Source organism: Cornus florida, unplaced genomic scaffold, assembly GCF_030987335.1.
Source record: "Cornus florida cultivar Cherokee Brave unplaced genomic scaffold, ASM3098733v1 CherokeeBrave_3.0.0_Hap2_Chr09, whole genome shotgun sequence".
NCBI classification, from domain to species: domain Eukaryota; kingdom Viridiplantae; phylum Streptophyta; class Magnoliopsida; order Cornales; family Cornaceae; genus Cornus; species Cornus florida.
The window spans coordinates 68,957,285-68,981,841 of record NW_026775579.1 but is presented as its reverse complement, the minus strand read 5'-3'; the positions used below and the strand labels follow the sequence as shown (position 1 = coordinate 68,981,841).

Sequence of the window (24,557 nt, the reverse complement as noted above, 5' to 3'; positions counted from 1 at the left end):
TACATATCTTTCTTTGGTGGAAGGCAACATTCATTACTATATTGACTTTTATTGTAATGCTGTCACGGGTAGAAATTTGGATAGAAGGGAGAAAACAGGAGATAAATAAAATATTTCTAGAGAAAAAGACTATGCCTCTCTTACTAATTGTTTGGGTGAATGGAAGAAAAGAGAATAGGAAAATACTCATTTTTTTTTTTTTTAGTTACGAGAGAATAAAAAAGAAAGTACTAATTATAAGGAAAATTTTGTAATTTAAAAACATTTATAATGGCATTGCCTTTAGTGTATTCGGCCCATATTTGGAGGAATAAAAATTTCTTCATAAATATAGTAGAAACAAATATTAATTTGAGTTTTGTTGAAGCAAAAATCTACACATTCAGGAGCCGATGGTCAAGCTAGTACTTTTTCATTTAATCTCCGAAAAAAGGCTTCACTATAGAATTTATGACGTACCTTTTTAGGTTGCCCAATGACTTTTTTTATAGACCGATGACTTTTTTTATAGAAGGATTTATTTTCCTTGTCCATTACGGATTGTCAGAGTCATTGGATAGGGTAGTAATTGTTATTTCTATCTCCTTAAGTTTATTCATACCCTTTGAGTCTCCATGTCACATGGAATTCTTATCTAGTCGAAATATTCTGTATCAAGTTCATTGTAATTAAACATAAATTCATATTAATATCGGTGACTTATTATAAGGACAAGTTAGGGCTAGTTTGGTGTGGTGGAATGAATTGGAATGAAATGAGAATGGAGGTGGAAATCAAATGAGAAGAGAATGGAATGAGAATGATGATTCTTATTCTACCGTCTGCTTACAAACATGGAATGTGTAAAAATGAAATGTTCATTCTCATTTATGTGTTTAGTAAGAAAATTAGAATGGAATGAATTTATATTATTTCTTTAAATTACATTTTACTATATATTAAAAAATTTAACTAAAAAAATTAACATCTGCAAAAATAAAAGAGAGAAGATATAATAGAGAGAGAAAATAGACGAAGAGATAAAAGACTAGAAAAAAAATGGTTTCTAATTGAGACCACCGATCATATAGCAGCAAATCAAGACGAAGGTCCAATGTACCATGACGAACACAACGTTCCAAAGAACAGCCCCATATGGCGCTACACGTACTAACACGGACCACCTGACTCGCGCGACGAATTTTTCAAACATCTTCTCCAGCGATGTTCTCCAACGACTTTTAGCAAACTAGTCCAGATCATTCATAGTCGCCGCCATTTCAGTCCACTTCATCACTGGATCAAACCCTCTTCTTGCTCGTCGGGGTCGGCTTTGCTTTTTTCTTCCTTGTTTGTTGCCGGTGTGTTTACAGGATTGATGTGGGTGTGTTTATAGGATTGATGTGGGTTTGTAATTTGTTGGGGATTAAGCTTTATATATATGTATATATATATATATAGATATATATTTAGTCATTGTTTTTTTAAAGTGGGAATGGAATGGTCATTCCTTTTGTTTGAAAGTGGAATGATTTTGATGGAATTGTCATTCTCCAATAATAGTGGAGAATGATGAATTCAATTTTAAAATTGCACACCAAACACGAAAAAAAAAAAAAAAAAAAAAAACTATTCCATTCCACTTTCTTTTATTTCATTCCATCACACCAAACTAGCCCTTAGAGTGAGGAAAGTGAGTACATATGCACAAGAAATTGTTATACATACTTGTTGAGAATATTATATTCGACTTCAATTGCACCCATGTGTCAGTCTATTATTGGACCATGGATTATTCAATTAGTTTATTTGTCTCTCTCATTTGTCCATGTCAGCATTGAAGTGGCGCCACATAAGTTGCCAATTTTGTATGGCAATAAATCAATATTTCTTTGAGTTTTGGGAACTAAAGAAAAGACGGAGTATACTTAAAAAACAAAAAAAAAAGTGAATCCCACCATTGCTGTGAGTGAAGTGCACCATAGACTCGACTCAAACAAGTTTTTCTCGAAGTATACTACTCTCTGTGCTGCTTCAAGCATTTAGGAGCTTCACTGTGTATCCAAGTTGTTAATATTATCCGTAAGTATAACGTAATTACATGAATTTCAAAATTAACATTGAGACTTTCCACCAAAACATGATCGGACTTACATCATTCTAGCATGAATTGGATGATTCTGATGTGGTATTAATCATTTGAATTTGAACCTTTCCCATAAGTGTTGGTTAAATAAAATATTATGAACCACAAATACAATAAAGGGACATTTTATTCTAATACAATAAAGTTTGGAGCACCAAAATCATTACCTTTAATTTATATTTCTTTTCTATCCGAATGATAAAATTGTCGGAGCTAATTAGTAAATGGAACTTCATACTGAGGCAAGTTAAGCGGGGGATCACGAACACTCATCTCAAGAGTGTCACCATTTTTTACTATAAAAACTGTGCTCATACCCCAATTTAAATGCTTAGCAAAATGACAATGCCAAAACCACACAGCTAGCAAAAATATCCAATATTTTAGTGTTAGTATGCTCAAAAAATACATAAATACACAAAAAATAATGTGGCATACCTGGATTGCTGGCCACAAATCTACTGGTAAGCCATCCATACTTAGGGACTGCAAAAATAGTGAGTGTACTTTCCACTGTTGGTGGTGCACGGTCCTGTCTCCCATCTGGAACAACTATATAAAGCCTTGCACCTCCGTGCTGCTGTGGTGCTTGAACTTTCTGTTGGTCATCCTTACGAGGCTTGGGACAATTAGAAGCCATATGTCATTTCTCATGACAATTGTAGTAATGCCCGATGAACTGATGTGGCTATGTATCATGAGGTGTAGCTAGTACCAAAGCTGTGGATTAATCACCTTCACCAACTCTCTAGCGTTTCCCTACTGGCTAATCTTATCTGTTTCTCTGCCAAGACTGATCCTACCAATTTCTCTGAGTCTGCTGTTGTTGAGCCATCTGATTCTGTAGAGAGTTGCTAGCCCCCTTACTTTTCTGTTCTGCCTTACGTTCCTTCTGTTTCTAAAAGATAATGTTATTATTCTCCTCTATCGCCATGGCACATTCCACAACTTTAGCATATGTGTCATAACGATGACCAACCAAAAACTTCTTTACATAAGAGATCAACTTTCACTCGAACTTTCTGACCTTGTGTAACTCATTCGCAACATGTAATACCCCTAATTTTAAAAGGATAGTCTCGGTATTTTAATTAATGATTTTATTGCATTTTTATTGAATTATGTTCTTATTTGCTTAATTGATTAATGGTGTATGTATTTAAATTAATTGTTTAATTGTAATTGTTTATTTATTTTCATTTAATTGTTATTTAATTTAATTATTTGATTAATTGGTGTTTCAATTGACGTGTTTTATTTAATGGCTTGTATTACTTAATTGGTTTATAATTTTTATGTGTCGTATATAGTTTAGGTTTAGGGTTTTATTTTATGAGGTAGTGGTAGCCGACTTGTAATTCATTTAAGGTTTAGAATTAGGGTTTAGTGAAAGCTTATATATATACTGTATAATTCGACTTAGGGTTTAGCTGTATATATATATTTTTGGTTATGTCTGCTAGGGTTGGAGAACCCTATTCACGTACTGTGAGGCAGAGAGATACAGAGAAGGATTTGGGAGGAAAAGAGAGAGAAACTTGAGAGGATAAGGAAAGGGAGTTGTTCATGGGTGGAACCAAGAGGCAACAGAGGAGGAAAACAGTGAATAGAAGTGGAGAACAGTCTTAGGATTCGCCGGAATTCAAAGACGGTGGCTTAAGGTTTCAAAACTGAAACCGAAGGCAAGTTTTATTCTATCTCCTTCCCTTAAACCTGTGTTTTGTGCATTCTATATAGTCTCCAAGAATTTAATTAAACTTTAAAATGGATGTGTGATGCATGATAAATTAAACTGTAATCCGTTGTATGCCTTTGTTTAAACTGTAACTGTTTCGATCATGATTTAAGCTTCTGTCAATTAATTCATACTGGAATTTGAGGAGTTTCTAGGACTGTTGGAACTTAAATTGAACCCTAAGAACTTTTTTAAAAAATTGGGACAGAGACGTTGAACTTCGCCGGAAGCGAAGAAGAAGAACAGATGCGGAGAAGCTGGGCTCTTAGGGAAAGAGTCGGGTCCCTAATGGAGGGAGCCGGCTCCCTAGGTGAGAGAGCCGGCTCTCCATGAGGGGGAGTTGGCTCTAGAAGGGAGAGAGCCAGCTCCTATGAAGGGGGAGCCGACTCTCCATGAAGGAGAGTTGGCTCTAGAAGGGAGAGAGCCGGCTCCTTTGCTAAAACACCTACGGGTGTATGTTTTTGGTATTTTTTCGACTATAGGGGCTGAAATAAAATTTCTGGAAGGTCACCAGGGGTCTTTAAATCATTTATATAGTATATTTAAGGCCAGGAATATTAGTTTATGCTATATTAAGGGACATCATAGAATATGGAAAAATAATATGCGTGCTGTCAAGGAAGGAGAAAGATTTGATTACTAGTTGTTTTAGCCAATTGAATGGACTGAAATGAAAGATATTTTTTTGGGATTTTATATCAAAGATATATATCATATAATTAAGGCCCAGGAATGTGGGTTTATGATCTGGAAAGGGACGTCATGAAATTTAGATATTAATTTATATGCTGTCAGGAGTTGAGGAAGTTTTAATCGCTGGTTTTGTTTTAGCAAATTCAATGGATTAGTATGAAAATACTATTGGGGTTTCATATAATGTACAGTTTAGACATTTAAGTGTCATTATATCATGCACAGGATTTATAGTTAAAGATTAAATAGACGTCGTGAGATTTAAATAGTAATTTGCATGCCGTCAAGGATTGAGGAGGATTTAATTGCTGGTTTTAATTTAGCAAATTAAATGGATTAGTATGGAGGTATTTTTGTAATTATAGTATAATGTGCTCAGTTTATAATTCTGAATATTATTATACCATCCTATGGATGTTAATTGATGAACTGTTTTAATTTATGTTTTGTCAATTATATGAATATGGATAGTTTAAATTATTTATCATTACTCTAGCAATTTAAATGGAGGTTCTATGATTATAATCATATATTGGATGCATAATAGGATCTTGTCTATATCTGATTTCTATTATGTTTGTCTCTAGATGTATTTGATGTTCAAATGAATGTGCATCATTTATGGAACATATGCATTATATGTACCAGTATGGGACGGTGGCATATTAGAGATGGATTAGATCAAAACGCTAATGCCTACCCATTCATACATACAGAATGGATTAACTAAAACAGTTAAATCCTACATGGATGCATATCTTGTCAACTAAAACAGTTAAACAACATATCGGATGTTTGTTTTATTTTTCTGTATCAGGAAGGATTTATATATATACTTATGGTACCATAATATGAGCTTGAGCCTCAGGATCATAGATAGGGTGCGTATATTGCAAAGGATGAGTAACTAGATATTGCTGATGTTCTTTGATCGGTCTAGGTGCACATGCACACCGTAATGTGTGATTTACATGTTACCTTCTATTCAGGCTGAACTACACTATAGGCTAGTGAGCGTCCTATAGTGTGTATCTATATCTATATGGACTATTTTAGTTATTACCGAGCTATCTAGGATGTATCTGCGTATCGGGTTTCTGTATGGATTATAGTAGGATAGAACTTGCATGTGCGCCTGACCCACTCTTATTTTTAGGTATTCGTCAGTTTCAAGCTTAGAACTTGATCGTGCTGAGCAGATACAGTCACTCACTCCTTCAACTATATAGGATTTCCGTTCTTATTTTAGTTTTGAATTTTGGTTCTGTAGTTTACTTTCATTTTGGATTATTAGGGGTCCACTATATGGATTCCCGAGTTGTGCGGATTGGAAAGTTTAAATTATATTAATGTATAATCTTTTGGAGGATTTTCATATTTAGAATTCTTTTCAGGTTTAAATTTATTTGTTAATTCTTTAGTATTCTTGCTTGTTTACATATTAATTGTTCGGTATCCCTCGAATCTATGCTCAGACTTGATCACCCGTGGCTCTAGAATCGAGGGGTATCACAGTTGGGATCAGAGCACTCCAGGTTCTAGTGTCCTTAGGAGTGTCTTCCGTTATATGACTTCCGCGTTGCGTCTCTTAAAACTTAGAGCCATATTAGGATTCGTTGTACTCTATTTACGGTTTGTTAGGAGGAGCAGATGTCAATTATATTCCATAGTTATGGAATAGTTGACATTAGGAGGAGGATGGAGTCCAAGGCGAAAGCGATACAAACCCAAAGGAGTAAAGAAGTACGTTATCGAGTTCTTTACCAGAAGCAGAACTTGGGATCGAGGGTTTAGTTCCGGTTGGCACTACTTTTAAAAGTATAAGCCAATGAAGGATTTAGGTGTGTGTGATAAGTCACCGCATCTTAGGCCTATACGATTTTAGTTTTCTCAAAAAGGAGAAAATCGAAGAGGATGAGGCTGAAAAGATATTGAATCATGAAGATGAAGGATCGCACGAGAGTGATTTTATTCGTTAGTAGTATAGTGAATGATACTGATAGAGTTGGTGTGGATTAATCTATATATAGTTAAAACTTTCGTTTTACCTTTAAAAGAGGTAGATAAAAAAACTCTTCAGGAGTTTAGGAATCGGATGGAGGTTTTATTGGAATGAAGCAATAATTTTATATCACGTTCCGGAGAGTATGTGGATTAGGTTGTGAGAGTCTAAGTTGTTGTACAAAGCTACGTTAGACGATTTGCATTCTGCATATAAGGAGGATGAGGGTTAAGCTTTTGGTATTTGCTTAGGCACATAGATTTTGTTTTTAAGCTATGTTTAAAAGATATGGTTCGAGGTTGGGTAAGTACCTATGAAACTATAAAAGAAAATTGTGAATCAATCTGGGAAGGTTAATTCCAAAAGAGACTTTCTTTTCTAGAAAGAACGATATTTTAGGTAGGGTTATATTTTTGTTTATTATATGTATCTTATGTGTTTAATTTTCGTCAATTATTCAGGATTGGGAATGTAGTTTAGTTGGGAACACAAATGTGTGATCAACCAACTACTGTTTTGGAGGAATAGCGTTACTTACGCTAAGATTGTGAGCATGTGATCATAGGATTTGGTAGATATACATAATTTTAGCCAATCTATTGAACCTAGACAAGCGTAATGATAGTATGTTTTCAGAATGGGATAATTAAACCAGTAGTATGAGTCAAATAATCTGGTACGATTAGTTTGATATACTTTAACGCCACGATGATGTATCGGATGTATTGACTTTGCTGAACATTTTTTTAGAAATTTCAAAGGTTGTTCCCAAGTCGGCAGGAGGATTTAGTATTAGTTTAAGTACTTATTGGAATGACACCGACTTAGGATAGTAGACGGACTAACTATTCATTAGTCTATTCTTAATCAAGAATCTGATTCATGAGGGCGTGTCATTAGGAGGAATTGCCAGGGTTGTATATCGAGGAGGAAGAAAAGTCTCTTCATTTGCACAAATAATATGGGAAATTTTTTTTTTATAGGTCACAGTTCACAACAAATAGTTGTTGCTAGGAAATTGCTGACTTTTTGGAGGATAGAAAGATTTCATATTCTTTTGAAGTTAGACAGGAAGTCTAATAGACACTTACTTATGTTAGAGCAGTAGGATGTCAAAGACATGAAGGTGAGACCGAACACCTAAATAATGAAGAGGTGCACGATGTATGTGGAAAATTTGTAGTTCGTAGACTTTTGATAAATAGAATTACCGATTGACTTTCTATATCGGTAAGTTTATCATGGATCAGAATGTATTGATTTAGATGCAGAGTTAGTTTTTCACGATACTCCAAATTAAACAATGAGTGCAGATGAAAGTTGGTGGTACCAGATTACCGGTACTTTCCGTAGACAAATTGGACGGAGGATGTAAGGACTGAGGTTCACAACTCTTAGTTCTTTATTTATTCTGGTGGACACATGATGTTTCATGGAATGAAGCAAATGTTTGGAGGACAGGCAAGAGGAGGGACATAGTGATTTTGTCTCAAAGTCTAATATCTGTTAGATAATCCAGATGGACCACAGAGATCACTGGATCCTGGTAGCCATTTCTCATACTAGAGTGGGAATAACAGAGTAGGTTCCATGGATTTAGTTGAGAGATTATTGATTCTACACAAGGGTCAGGATTCTAGTTGGGATATTGTTTGACTGATAAAATTAAATCAGCTTCATTTTGTTTATTTAGAACTGGTAAGATATCAGTTCATACGAATAGCACGGATCACGAGACGGCTTAAATGGATAGATGTGGTGATTCGCACTTTGCATTAAGTTGCGTCTGGTGGAAGTAATAGGGAGGAAGATGATTTTATCAATCGATATGGTAATTGAACCTTCGGTGGTTATTGCGCAATCAGTTGAGTTTTAAAAAAAATAACACTTACTATTACCAAGGTAATTGAGAAGGTCACCTTAGAATATTGGAGCTGACCCTGGAGGAGATGGTACCTTACTCAGATGAGCTTAGGGTACTAAAGGATGATTAGTAGTTGGTCTAAATGATGCTAGAAAGGTCGGGATGACTAAGATGTAAAATTCATAAATTTTACGGTGCAGTCAAATGGTTATGAGTTGCATCACGTCATACAATATTAGTTTTGGTAAGTGGTACGGATAAGGATATGTACATAACTGTCTCTAAGTGTATCACTTGTTACCAAGGTGAAAAAATTGATACTTGGATATCATTAGAGGTTTTTAGCCATTTCCTATATCAAAATGGGAGTAGGACTAATCAGGAGTGAATAGTTGGTAGAAATTACCCACATTGGTTGGAATATTAATTCCATATGGCTTAAGAGTGTGGATAAAGCAAGTTTCGCTTGTGGACATTAAGTCTAGTAGTGTTTACTTTGGCTTTTCAGATCAGTTCTGCATTGCACTGATAACGGAGTTATAGCATGTGGTTGTTCATTATAGTAGATAAAAGGTGCGCTATGTCAAAGGAATTTTCTGAAGATGTGGGAGCAATAACTTTGCTTCGCATATCTAGACGGGAGAGTTGATCGAGACATTATATTTGATCATGGAGGATATGCTTAGGACATATATCCTAAGTTTGCATAGGTAATTGGAAGTGTTACTTCGTTTTTCAGTTATTATCTGTGCTATTGTTGGCACAAGGAGGCTAGGGTGACAACATTGGAGGTTTTGGATATTACGTAATGCAAATCTCTCACTTTTTAGTCTGACATGGAAGTGAGGGTTATATAATAAGACCTTAACTTTATTTAAGGATACATCGGAGAGAAATACTCTCTTTTGTAAAGGATTGTGCGCGGTATGGAAGCGGCAATCGGATTTTGTAAATAGTTGAACTCGTACATTAGAGTTTTCTAGCAGGAAATGGTTAATTGGGATGTCTTTCGTATAGGAAGCAATGTGTTTTTGTGGAAGAAGGTCAGTTTTACGTATTAAATTGACTTTTCACGGATTTTGTTTATCAATTTAGGTAGTGGCCTATAGTTTAGCGTTACCAACTTGTTAAGCGCTGCATCCATAGGAATTCTGTGCGCCCTTGGAGGACTATGGATTTGTACCTTGGTATAGATACCAAATGCAACATAATTGGAGCCACCAGGTCGTTTTGTCGACCGTCGGGATTAAATTATTCGATAGAAGGTTATCCCTTTAGTGCGTGTTCCGTAAGGTCACCACAATGAGGCTGAGTCTACCTAGAAACAGGAGGATGTCATTCGCTTGCAGTTTCCTGAAATCAAGGAAGAAGGTAATAGCAAATTCCGATGACGGAATTCCTTTTGTTAGGGGGGAAGAATGTAATACCCCTAATTTTAAAAGGATAGTCTCAGTATTTTAATTAATAATTTTATTGCATTTTTATTGAATTAGGTGTTTATTTGCTTAATTGATTAATGGTGTATGTATTTAAATTAATTATTTAATTAAAATTGTTTACTTATTTTAATTTAATTGTTTAATTGTTATTTAATTTAATTATTTGATTAATTGGTGTTTTAATTGACGTGTTTTATTTAATGGCTTGTATGACTTAATTGGTTTATAATTTTTATGTGTCGTATATAGTTTAGGTTTAGGGTTTTATTTTATGAGGTAGAGGTCGCCGACTTGTAATTCATTTGGGGTTTAGAATTAGGGTTTAGTGGAAGCTTATATATATACTGTATAATCCGACTTAGGGTTTAGCCATATATATATATTCTTGGTTATGTCTGCTAGGGTTGGAGAACCCTATTCATGTACCGTGAGGCAGAGAGATACAGAGAAGGATTTGGGAGGAAAAGAGAGAGAAACTTGAGAGGAAGCAGAGAGGCTCAAGGAATAAGGAAAGGGAGTTGCTCATGGGTGGAACCAAGAGGCAACAGAAGAGGAGAATAGTGAATAGAAATGGAGAACAGTCTTGGGATTCGCCGGAGTTCAAAGATAGTGGTTTAAGGTTTCAAAACTGAAACCGAAGGCAAGTTTTATTCTATCTCCTTCCCTTAAACCTGTGTTTTGTGCATTCTATATAGTCTCAAGGAATTTAATTGAACTTTAAAATGGATGTGTGATGCATGATAAATTAAACTGTAATCCGTTGTATGCCTTTGTTTAAACTATAACTGTTTTGTTCATAAAATGTTTCAATCATGATTTAAGCTTTTGTCAATTAATTCATACTAGAATTTGAGGAGTTTCTTGGACTGTTGGAACTTAAATTGAACCCTAAGAACTTTAAAAAAAATTGGGACAGAGACGTTGAACTTTGCCGGAAGCGAAGAAGAAGAACAAAGGCGGAAAAGCTAGGCTCTCAAGGTGAGAGTCGGCTCCCTAATAGAGGGAGCCGGCTCCCTAGGTGAGAGAGCCGGCTCTCCATGAGGGAGAGTTGGCTCTAGAAGGGAGAGAGCCGGCTCCTATGCTGAAACACCTACGGGTGTATGTTTTTGGTATTTTTTCGACTGCAGGGGCTGAAATAAAAATTCTGGAAGGTCACTGGGGCTCTTTAAATCATTTATATAGTATATTTAAGGCCAGGAATATTGGTTTATGCTATATTAAGGGACATCATGAAATATGAAAAAATAATATGCATGCTGTCAAGGAAGGAGAAAGATTTGATTGCTAGTTGTTTTAGCCAATTGAATGGACTGAAATGAAAGATATTTTTTTGGGATTTTATATCAAAGATATATATCACATAATTAAGGCCTAGGAACATGGGTTTATGATCTGGAAAGGGACGTCATGAAATTTAGATATTAATTTACATACTGTCAGGAGTTAAGGAAGTTTTAATCGCTGGTTTTGTTTTAGCAAATTAAATGGATTAGTATGAAAATACTATTGGGGTTTCATATAATGTGCAGTTTAGACTTCTGAGTGTCATTGTATCATACACAGGATTTATAGTTATGGATTAAATGGACATCGTGAGATTTAAATAGTAATTTGCATGCTGTCAATGATTGAGGAGGATTTAATTGCTGGTTTTAATTTAGCAAATTAAATGGATTAGTATGAAGGTATTTTTGTAATTATAGTATAATGTGCTCAGTTTATAATTCTGAATATCATTATACCATGCTATGGATGTTAATTGATGAACTGTTTTAATTTTTGGTCTTTCAATTATATGGATATGGATAGTTTAAATTGTTTATCATTACTCTAGCAATTTAAATGGAGGTTATATGATTATAATTATATATTTGATGCATAATAGGATCTTGTCTATATCTGATTTCTATTATGTTTGTCTCTGAATGTATTTGATGTTCAAATGAGTGTGCATCATTTATGGATCATATGCATTATATGTACCGGTATAGGACGGTGCCATATTAGGGATGAATTAGATCAAAACGCTAATGCCTACCTATTCATACATACGGAATTGATTAACTAAAACAGTTAAATCTTACATGGATGCATGTCTTATTAACTAAAACAGTTGAACGACATATCGAATGTTTGTTTTATTTTTCTATATTATGAATGATTTATATATATACTTATGGTACCGTGATATGAGTTTGAGCCTCAAGATCATGGTTAGCGTGCATATATCGCAAAGGATGAGTAACTAGATATAGCTGATATTCCCTGGTAGGTCTAGGTGTACATGCACACCGCAATGTGTGATTTACATGTTACCTTCTATTCAGGCTGAACTACACTATAAGCTAGTGAGCGTCCTATAGTGTGTATCTATATCTATATGGACTATTTTAGTTATTGCCGAGCTATCTATGATGTATCTACGTATCGGGTTTATATATGAATTATAGTAGGATAGAACTTGCATTTGGGCCTGACCCATTCTTATTTTTCAGGTGTTCGTCAGTTCTAGGCTTAGTGCTTAATCGTGCTGAGCAGATACAGTCACTCACTCCTCTGATTATGTAGGACTTCCGTTCTTATTTTAGTTTTGGATTTTGGTTCTGTAGTTTACTTTTATTTGGGATTGTTTGGGGTCAACTAGATGGATTTCCGAGTTCTACGTATTGGAAAGTTTAAATTATATTAATATATAATCTTTTGGAGGATTTTCATATTTAGAATTCTTTTCAGCTTTAAATTTATTTCTTAATTCTTTTGTATTCTTACTTGTTTACATATTAATTGTCTGGTATTCCTCGAATCTATGCTTGGACTTGATCAGTTGTAACTCTAGAATCAGGGGGTATTACACAACAATGTGAGGAGCGAATCGGGATAGCTCTGTAAACTTCCTATCGTACTCATTGACTGACATATCACTATTCTGCTCCAGCTGCATGAACTCAGCTGCCTTCTTCTCCTTGAACCGACCGTTATATAAGCAACCTAAGTCAATTGTTGTGGGTACGTTAAAGTAGTATGTAAATTATATAGATATATAATTTAACTCATCGCCGCCATAGAAGAGTCGGCCTTAACTTGCCAACTTTATACATCTATGATCGATCGTTATCTAATAGATAGATGTACATTGTTTTGGGTACGTTTGACAAATTAGATATTTGATGTGGGTTAAATTGGATCAAACAAGTTGTGAATGACAACAGGATCTAACATAAGATTATACATTAATATATATATATAAACCTAGCTACGTTCCAAATCTGTGGAAGAATAGGCCGATCAAAAGATAGAGAAACAGAGGAGAGTTTTACCAGCCAAAGTCCAAAGCCAGATCTGAATAAGGTCGAAAGCAGAAACAGACCGATCAGATTCTGAAAGTCATGATCAGATTGTGTTGAAATCCTCCTTTATTTTTATTTATTTTTTAATTTTTTAAATTATTTTATTTATTTTAAATTTTTAAAATTTTTTATTTTTTTAATTTTTTTAAAAAAAATTTAATTATTTTTTATTTTTAAATTATTTTTTTTTAAAAGGTTTTAAAATTTTTTATTTTTAAATTTTTAAATTTTTTATTTTTTTTAGTTATTTAAAATTATTTTTAATTATTTATTTTTTTAAAAGAAATTTATAGAGAGAGAAACTTAGAGAGAGGGGATTGATGAGAGACAAATTTACAAAGAGAGGATTGTGAGAGAAAATTTTAGATAAAGAAATGAGTTCAGTATAATATTGAATAGATGTGTGTTGTATGTTTATTATGTAATGGGTGAAATATGGGTTGAATATGGTTAACCATATTCAATTCATTTTGACCTTCAAATTAAGTAGTTAAAAATTACTCAACCCATTTTAACCCTCAAATTAAATATGATTCATCTATAACTATTAAAAAACGGACGAACATAAACGGGTTGATTGTTGCTGAACTATTTTACCACCCTAAATTAGACCCTATACACGGGACATACTGCTACTCTTGGCCTTGGAACTTGCTTTGTAAATTGGGTCTGGTCCCGATTAACTAATAATTATTGTCAGGCTAAAAAAAATATCTAAAACAAAAAATAACAAGTTTAATTAGTAATTGACCCTAAGATCTTCAGACTCTTAGCTGCAGTTGGTCCTATGACCTTCAGACTGTTAGGTCACTTGCTAAGTTGTGTCGTGGGGCAACTTGATTTATGATCCATACAAAAACAAATGGGCCTCACACCTTTTTTTTTACCCCGAAGGTTAAAACAAAAAACAAAAAACAAAAAACCTTTTCAATTTTGTCACGTTCTTTTTATCACGTTCTTGCGTAAGGATGACCTTTTTATGAGGAAGACAAACCTTTTCAATTTTATTTGTTTATTATTATATTTTATTTAACTCTTGAAATTGTATCATATTCGTACAACTCTTTTTGCATTAATTGTTTGCCCACAAATAACCCAAAATTCAACTAATTTTTTCATGTTTGATTAGATGAATTATAAGCTAGAGTTGTTATATTGAAAAAAATAATAATAATAAATAATAATAATAATAATAATAATAATAAACAAATAAACAAGAAGTTACAGTGGTTATATACATATAGCAATCATGCTTTTCATGCTCTCACATTTTGTGACTTGTGTATTTCTATACCTTTCTCATTTATAAATATTACTGTACATAATAAGTGGTTGTTTTCTTGTAATTTTTATTTTTAAAGGTTTAACTTAAATTGTCGTGTCATTGTGTCAATGAAAAAAATAAATAAATAAATTTTTTTATTTTCTTTTTTCCCGGCAAGTAGCATATTATATATTATTGAAAGAAGACCAAGTGTTACATATCTTTCTTTGGTGGAAGGCAACATTCATTACTATATTGACTTTTATTGTAATGCTCTCATGGGTAGAAATTTGGATAGAAGGGAGAAAACAGGAGATAAATAAAATATTTCTAGAGAAAAATACTATGCCTCTCTTACTAATTGTTTGGGTGAATGGAAGAAAAGAGAATAGGATAATACCTTCTTTTTTTTTTTTTTTAGTTACGAGAGAATAAAAGAGAAAGTACTAATTATAAGAAAATTTTTGTAATTTAAAAACATTTATAATGGCATTGTCTGCCTTTGCGATGTAAGCTTAGGGTGTATTCTGCCCATATTTGGAGGAATAAAAATTTGTAAAAAAAATTTGTTTCTTTCTTTCTATCTCCCATCCACACCTCTTCCTTCATTCCTACCTAAATAAAAAATGAATAAGTCATAAATATAATAGAAACAAATATTAATTTGAGTTCTGTTGAAGCAAAATTCTGCACATTCCGGAGCCGATGGTCAAGTTAGTACTTTTTCATTTAATCTCCGAAAAAAGGCTTCAATATAGAATTTATGACGTACCTTTTTAGGTTGACCAATAACTTTTTTTTATAGATCGATGACTTTTTGTATAGAAGGATTTATTTTCCTTGTCCATTACGGATTGTCAGAGTCATTGGATAGGGTAGTAATTGTTATTTCTATCTCCTTAAGTTTATCCATACCCTTTGAGTCTCATGTCACATGGAATTCTTATCTAGTCGAAATATTCTGTATCAAGTTCATTGTAATTAAACATTAATTCCTATTAATATCGGTGACTTATTGTAAGGACAAGTTAGGGCTAGTTTGGTGTGGTGGAATGAATTGGAATGGACTGAGGATGGAGGTGGGAATCAAATGAGAAGAGAATGGAATGAGAATGATGATTCTTATTCTACCGTCTGCTTACAAACATGGAATGTGTAAAAATGAAATGTTCATTCTCATTTCTGTGTTTAGTAAGAAAATTAGAATGGAATGAATTTATATTATTTCTTTAAATTACATTTTACTATTAGTTAAAAAATTTAACTAAAAAAATTAACATTTGCAAAAATAAAAGAGAGAAGATATGATAGAGAGAGAAAATAGACGAAGAGATAAAAGACTAGAAAAAAAATGGTTTCTAATTAAGACCACCGATCATATAGCAGCAAATCAAGACGAAGGTCCAATGTACCATGACGAACACAAAGTTGCAAAGAACAGCCCCATACGGCGCTACACGTACTAACATGGACCACCTGACTCGCCCGACGAATTTTTCGAACATCTTCTCCAGCGATGTTCTCCGACGACTTTTAGCAAACTAGTCCAGATCATTCATAGTCGCCGCCATTTTAGTCCACTTCATCACTGGATCAAACCCTCTTCTTGCTCGTCGGGGTCGGCTTTGCTTTTTCTTCCTTGTTCGTTGTCGGTGTGTTTACAGGTTTGATGTGGGTGTGTTTATAGGATTAATGTGGGTTTGTAATTTGTTGGGGATTAAGCTTTCACTACAACAAGTTAGGATTCTTGCCACAAGATACTTCGTGGCAAAAACCTTCAAATTTCGTGGCGAAAGTCTTTTAGCGACAAGAAATAGCTTGTGGCTCAGTCGTGGGCGTAGCCCCGTCACAGATTGCAAATAACCACGACTAAAAATTTTCGTGGCAAAATGTGAAACTTTTGCCACAAAATTTGAACTCATGATAAAATACCTCCTATCGCCACAAACTATTTCATAACTAAATAACAATACTTTCGTGGCAATTAGCAATCTCGATATAGTAATTAATCGTGGCTAATTCAATACTTTTGCAATGAAAATATATATCGTGGCTAATTTAACCCTTTCCCACGAAGTTCATTCATAGTTATAAATCTAATTGCCCACGAATATACGTCGTGGCAAATATCCAAAAAGGCCACAGAGTTCATTCGTGGCTATTCTATTATTAATAAAATAAAATTTAATTTAATAGCCAAAAATATATATTGTGATAAACACAAAAAATATGTCACATATTTATTGTGGCACAATAAGAATTTGTAACAAACCTATAAATTATTAACATTGTAAACATAAGAAATAATATCAAAAAAAAAAAAAAAAAAATTATCACATCAACACGATTATGCAAACAAATAAATACTTGATATTGCATAAGTTACACCAACCAAAAAATGTATTATTTACAACATACATAATAAATCCCATCGCGTAAAAAAATGAGTCTTCGCAACTAAAACAATTTCAACTCCAATAATTTGGACCAAAACAAGCTAGTATCTTAAATAAAATATTTCAAGATCTTAGACAAAAATGTGCTATAAATTCCTAAACAAAGGGTTTAAAGACCTGGACATACACTACTTAAACCATCTTAAACAAAAAGAGCTTGAAGTCTCGTAGCATGAGCCCATCCAAAAATCTGCAAAACAAACACTGAATAAATACAATTAGTGCATATGTCAAAAAAAAAATGAATCCAAGAAAAAGTATAAATAGAGAATAAGAATATCAATTCATCTCCTAGATGATAAGGAAAAGTACAAAATAGAAAAGACAAAATACTACTATTAAGATTTATCACTAACAAGCTAAGCTTTGAAAATTCAACATCCGTTTAAGAATATCTACTTTGTGAAACAAAATTGATCATCATACTTTTTTATAAGCTCGTCATTGCTTACTAACTTGAAATTTCTATTAGGTAGAGAATTAAACCATGAGTTTTAATAACTCAAATCACATAACCAGACTTTTACTATAAACTATTGGGCAATATATTACACCAAGCTAGAAGTTACTAACTTTATTTTTAATCAATCGACTAGATAGTTTTACATAATTTTTAATGTTAACTTTTTTTTTAATTTACTTTGGCTAAATAATTAATTTTTTAGACAATCAAAATTAACCAAACAAGAAGAGTTTAACCATTCCGTGAAACCAGACACAAGATCAATTCTGACATGGATACCTATAATTGTGATTTAGAAGGGGGAAAAAAAATCACTAAAATTTCATATATATATATATATATATATATATATATATATATATATATATAATAAAAAAATAAAAAAAACCTGCTTAAAAAGGATAAAACCTTAGCACGCCAAGAAAATATTGAATTTGACTATTAGTCACTATTTTCATTTGATAATGATAAGAAAAACCTACTCAAAAAAAGATAAAAACCTTAAACAATTCATAAGTCAACTCAAAAAAAGATAGTGTCCCTTATGTGGTTTTACAATCCAATTTTAACAAAGAATGTCTTTATAAGTTGAGTATCTCATTGATTATTCAATCCTAATTTCCATCCCTTCGTCGATCATATTATCATTAATTTAACCAATATTTTTATTTCCAATTATTGTCTAGACCAAACGTCACGAAGTTAGATGCAGACAACCATCAAGTTATTGACACAATTTACTAAGCACGTAGAATCATTATGATCATAATGTTCACTGAGAAACCAAAGTATGTATTATTTGATACAATTATTAGAATAAAAAGGAAGAACACAAAATTACCACATTACTTTCTGAGGAACAAGGGCTGCTAATAACCTTTGAAAAATAACTAAGAAAGTAGCGTGATTGACAATAACCCATTTTGATCTAGTTGTGTTATCCTCCCACTTTACCTGCAATGGAAAGGCAAATTTTTTATATAAAATCACTAACATTAGAGACTTCTCAACCAAAATAGCACTCTAATAACTTGTAAACAAATCCAAACCAGCTTGAAATTGGACAAATTTTAGTTTGGCCGGCAAGATCGTTTAGAATTGCCACCCTTAGCTGCAAGTTCTAACTAATATATCAAAGAGAACTTAAAGGTATGAGAGGCATATTTTCACAAGAACAATTGCTTACCTGAAATCTTACCAAGCATCAATTTGTTAGGTAGAAGTAAAAAAGAAAAATAGATGGGCCTTATCCAAATAGACATGGCATAGCCCTCATATCCTCACATTTATGGTATTTCCATGGTACTTGATTCCTAAATGAGACTTTTAGATGCCTACAACTTTAACTCAATTTGAATACAAATTACAAGTGTACTTGATTTCAGGTGCTGCAATGGAGTTGGTTAAGATTATAAATAATAGAACACAATAAAAAATAAAAATAAAAAGAACCATAGGGAAAAAGACTCCACAAAGATCTTTGGAATGACAGTTAAACTTGAGATATCTACCCACAAGATAACTAATAATGATTTTTTTTTCCCAACCAAAAAAGATGTACCTTTGTTTCTGAATTCTTCTCATCAGGTTCCCTCATGCACTTGCGTGATCTCAATGTATGGCAGATGTTTTCGAGTCAATCAATTAGAAATTGCTACAAAAAAAAAAAAAACGAAACTGATAGAATGAAATGTGATTCTAAAGCCACAAGCTTGGATTTTTCCAATTGAAACACTTCCATTGCACAATTAAGACTATAAACAATAATAAAAAATTAACGAAAAATAAAAAAGTACATAAATTTCCATTGAGACAATTTCTCAAACACTATGTATGCGCACAAGAAACTTTCACCTAAAGAATTCTAACGTTCAATCTATCTTCAATTATGGAAATCAAATTAAAAGAATACAAATACATGATATTCAACGAAAATAAAAATAAAAAATACAGATTATTAGACGATATTTGAAGAAAATATGAAGGAAAAAAAAAAAATCAACAAATATAAGATACTTGTCCTGCTATAATGCTCGTGAAGTAAAAGTTGAATAGTTTGCTTCATCCACCAATAATAAACCCTAGATTACATTCAAAACAAGAGAAAAAAATACATCAAATTTTTTTAAGAAAATTGAACAAATATTAAAAAAAAATAGAAATAAAATTGATTGAAATTTAAAAACCTGATATGCTTAGGCTTGAATGGATTTCAATGAAACTCTATTGCTCGCTTATAGATTTTAGAGAGGTAGAATCCTTCTCCATATTAGTTGCTGGTGCATCTCCTCCTCCTCTTGACCCCAACCAATGCCAACATTTCTCTCCAAAATTTCCCTTAAATTAATAAACCCTAACCAACTTATTGAACGTCAAAATCCGCATCAAATCCCCAATACAGAGTGAGAGTTCCTACCAGTGATAGAGAGATAGAGTGGAAGATTGAATAAAATCCCCAATACAGAGTAAGAGCTCCTACAAGTGATAGAGAGATCGAGTAGAAGATTGAATCAAATCCCTAATACAGACTGAGAGCTCTTTCTGGTGACAGAGAGATCGACTCGAAGATTGAATCAAATCCCCAATACAGAGTGAGAGCTCCTACCAGTGATAGAGAGATTGAGTGGAAGATTGAAGAACAGATCGATTAGATGTGGTATTCTTTCCGAAACCGTATGTTTCGTTCAGCATCCCAATAGGGCCTTTTCAATTGGCGAAATTCCAGGCGCGAAACTTTGGCGCTTTTAAAGTTGAAAAAATAAAATTAATACGGAATATAAAATTTTAATTATAAAAATTTTTAGTACAACATAATTTAATTATTTAAATAGCTTAAAAATTATCTAAATATTTTATAAAATGCTCTTCAAAAATTTGAACTAAAAATATTTACAATTCAAATTTTAAATTAATTTTATTTTTTCATTTTAAAAAGGCCAAAGTTTCATATTATCATAAAAATCAATCTAATTTTCATGTATTTAAGTAAATAATTTTAATAAAAAATAATTAATAACTCTAATTATACATAATTTTATTTTTGATATTTGGTTTCTAATAATTTTAAAAAATTAGTCATAATTTTAAATCATAATAGATCAACAACATAAAATAGTAAAAGATAAAAATAAAACTTATTAAGTAACTACGTGCATAAAATAATTTTAACTACTTTTTTGACTTTAGGTATGAAGCTTTAATACATTTTTTTATTTATTTGCTTGGACAAGGTAGCTCTAGCGGGCTTTTTATCACAATATAAGTTTGACAATGGAGTGATATTAGTGGTGATAATTTAAACCCACTATTTGTGAATGTTGAATCGTGAATAGTTGAAAAAATAGAGTATGAGATAAATATTAGAAAAGTAAATCATATTACAGAAGAATATTGATAGGAAACGAAGAAAATTAATAGGAAACTTTTAGAGAATGAAATTAGAAGTTTCAGTTGAAGGAATTCTCTTAATTTATTATAATTAAGTATCTTTGTATGGTAATAGTATAGAATTATTTTAGTTAGACTTTGCTTATTGATATTTTATTTAAATTATTTTTTAAAATTAATTATAAATTAATGATTTGAAATTCTCTAACCCCTGTACTTTTAAAAATAGTTAGTATATATATATACCGAAATCTCTAGGTTTATTAAAAAAGCTCATATAAATATATTATTGTCTAAAAAATAGATAAATATGTAATTTGTGTTAGAGTGGTAATTTGTAGTACAGTTTTATAAAAATAGGTAATTTGTGTTAGAGTTTTATAGAAATTATTATATTTTCTTTAAATACATTCTTGTCTAATAAATAGATAAATAGGTAATTTGTATTAAAGTTCTATAGAAACTCTTAAAAACTTTTTTTACATCAATTAATAAATATTTTTTTTTGTGATAGAGTTTTATAGAAATTATTTTACTTTCTTTAAATATATCCTTGTCTAATTAGATATCCTTTTATTAAAATAAAAAAAAAAACTCATAATAAATGGATGAATATAGGTTACATGTGATAGAGTTTTATAGAAAATAAAATAGGTAATTTGTGGTAGAGTTTTATAAAAATAGGTAATTTGTGGTACAGTTTTATAAAAATTATTTTATTTTCTTTAAATATATAATTTTTTAATTAGATTTCTTTTTAATAAAAAAACTCATAATAAATAGATAAAAAGGTAATTTGTCTTAGAGTTTTATAAAAACTATTTTAAAAACTCTTTTTATATCAATTAATAAATATTTTTTTATATTAATATATAAAAACAGAAAAATAAAAAATTAATTATTTAAATATTTTTAGTTAAATATAATAAAGAGAGAATGAGAAACCACTTTTTGTTGTTTTCCTTCTCAATATATTTTGGGATTTTTAAAATAATGAAATCACTTTTTGTTGTTTTCCTTCTAAATATCTTTCGTGATTTTTAATATATATATATATATATATATATATATATAAACCTAATTGGAAGTATTTTTAGTCCAATTTTTTGAAAAATATTTTATAAAATATTTTAAGCTATTTAAATAAATAAACTATTTTGTTAAATAGTGTGATATGAACTATAAATATCATATAAATCAAACTAATTTTCATATATTTAAGTAAATTAATTTAAATAAAAAATAATTATAAACTCTAAATATACATAATCTTATTTTTAATATATTTAATTTTCAAAAATTAGAATGCATATATGATGGGTAATTTGATAGAAAATATAAATTTTTGGAAAAGACAAACATCTAAAAAAAAATAAAAATAAAAATCATGTTTAAAATTATTTGAAGTATCAATAAGTGTGTTTATACCACACACACTAATTGATAAATGAATTAAGAATACATCAAACATTAGTAATGAAATACATAATAAGAATTAATCAATAGATAGATAGATGATATTTTACTAATAGGCTTATAGCCTTATACACAAAAATATCACACTATGTTTTTACAATATACCTAAAAGTCATCCTCTAGATGCCTTATATATAAGATAGTGCTTCAATCCTGCCCATCAAGACAAATTATGTTATGCACACTAACGTGTCCCAATAACAGGTTGACACTTCTTTTAAACTTAAAAAGATACAAAACATAGGTCATACCCATTTTTTAGAGTTAAACCCGACAAATATATTTTTTTCCTCTCTTTGCTCCCATCTATGTATCTTGCTTTATCTACATCTTTCTTCGGCTCAAGATCCCTCTTAAAACTTTTCCAATCCCACTATGGCACCTCCTTACGGGTGGAGAGCAAACCGGTACAAGAAGCACACCGCTTCTAATCTTCTTATTGAGAGAACAATCCTCTCTTAGACTTCTGCTGGATCACATCGATCCATACAATTGATTGTAAATACAAATTTGTTACACAGAATATATCTCTCAAAGATTGATATGCAAATCAAATCTCACAACTAGAGTATAAATGAATACAAATGAAGCTCAATACTCAATGAATGATATATGTATGAGATGATGAATAAGATGAAGAACAAAATATGTTTGATACTCAAGAAGGTTTCTCTATTTCTCTCTAATGCATCCCCACAATGTCCAAAATATTGTGTATTTATAACCCCTTGAAAAATATAGCCTTTAGGGGTAAATTAATTTTCCAAATCTGAAATTTTAGTCCATCTAATCGGTCACTTGAGTTATCTGTTGGTCTAAAGTGATCGGATATATGTTATATCTGTTCGGGCAGTTGGAGCATCTGATCAGTTAAATTATAGAAGTGATCAGTAGGATCAGATCTTGTTTTATCGCGCTTTCTAAAATTTGATCCATCTAATCAGTTACATAAAGCATTTGATCGCCCACTTGGACATATTTGATCGGTTACATTAGTGAACTGATCGGTCAATTGATAAACCACAAAAGATGCGAGTTCATTGGTTTTGGCATCCTATCAATAGTATGACTGATCTGGTCGGTCAAATGAAAAATAAATAAATTTTCTGGTTTAGTCATCTGATAAACAGCATGGGTTGTTACTTCTGCATACTTTATTTCCATTGAAAACATTTAAGTAAATAAGGAAGTACCCCTATTTGGATTCAATAAAAAATACAAGAAAATTAAAATCTAACTAAATAAAAAAAATTCAGTTTTAATACAAATTGGGGATCCCGAAAGTTTTGGTAAAACTTGATCCTCCATGTAAGCCTATGTAGAATTGATGAAAAATCCCATAAAATCAATTTAGGCTATTTAAAGTGTAAGGAGTAATTATCAGAAAAAATTATTTTGAAAATATCTTTATTTCAAAAAAATCATATTTTCCATACTTAGCTAAAAAAACCGAGAAACAGTTTTTCATAAGAAATGTCTGAATCGTAAAGTCATTTACCAAGTCATGGTAACAAAGGGTTTGTGGATGAAAAAGTAAGTTCAATGCCTTAAACTCTACTTTCTAGAGACCAAAATAAAACATATGATCAATTGGTGTGCATGGTCTTACCATTTCTAGCTCAAGTATTGAGTTCTTTCAAAGCTTATGCAAACTTGAACTAACTTATTCTTTTAGCAATGATTTCATGTGTCTATTGCTAGTGTATATAGGAACATGCATGTGAATGATGATATGATATGCATAGTCCTATAGAGATGAGTTTCAAATGGATTCATAAATACTTTGACATTGAATCCTAAACACTCACCATACTATTTACTCATTTCTTCAAGTTTTGTTCATATATGATTGTTTAGGCTTTGAGGTATTCTTATTTTCTTCCAATTTCTTTGAGTTGCTTGTTTGCTCATTAATTTTAGTCTAAGCTATCTTTGGATGGACTTGCAATATTTAGTTTCCTTGCAACTTAATTCATGTCTCTTTGTATCCATTCTTTTCCATTGATGTGATCGCTTCATTGAGGTCAATTTTTGAAGACGAATCATCTATAACACTCAATGTATATAATTAAACATTAATCCACAAACACCATTAATAGTTTGTAATCACCAAAATCACTAGATTGTCCTTGGTTAAAGGCTTTGTGCCAACAAAATCCTACGTACTTTTAAAATCTTTTATTCCATTTAATTCCCAAATAATTAAGTCTTTTATTAATACCCTTACTAAATAGAAGTAAAATTTTGTAGTTGTAAATTTATTTAAGATTTGATATATGATCTATATTTTTTATTATATCTTTAAT

The 24,557-nt window shown here is 31.6% G+C and overlaps 1 long non-coding RNA gene across 2 annotated transcripts; it reads right to left on the bottom strand.

Annotated features, from left to right (window-relative positions):
• Positions 1 to 16,888: 16,888 nt before the first annotated feature.
• Positions 16,889 to 20,084, bottom strand: LOC132274245 (uncharacterized). 2 transcript variants are annotated; one of them, XR_009470375.1, is made up of 5 exons: positions 19,575 to 20,084; positions 19,405 to 19,469; positions 18,950 to 19,042; positions 18,230 to 18,342; positions 16,889 to 17,115 (listed from the first exon to the last, which is right to left on the bottom strand). It is a non-coding gene; the product is annotated as an uncharacterized LOC132274245 (long non-coding RNA). The 2 variants fall into 2 exon arrangements; XR_009470374.1 differs by having other exon boundaries at positions 18,950 to 19,469.
• Between the last annotated feature and the right edge of the window lie 4,473 nt (positions 20,085 to 24,557).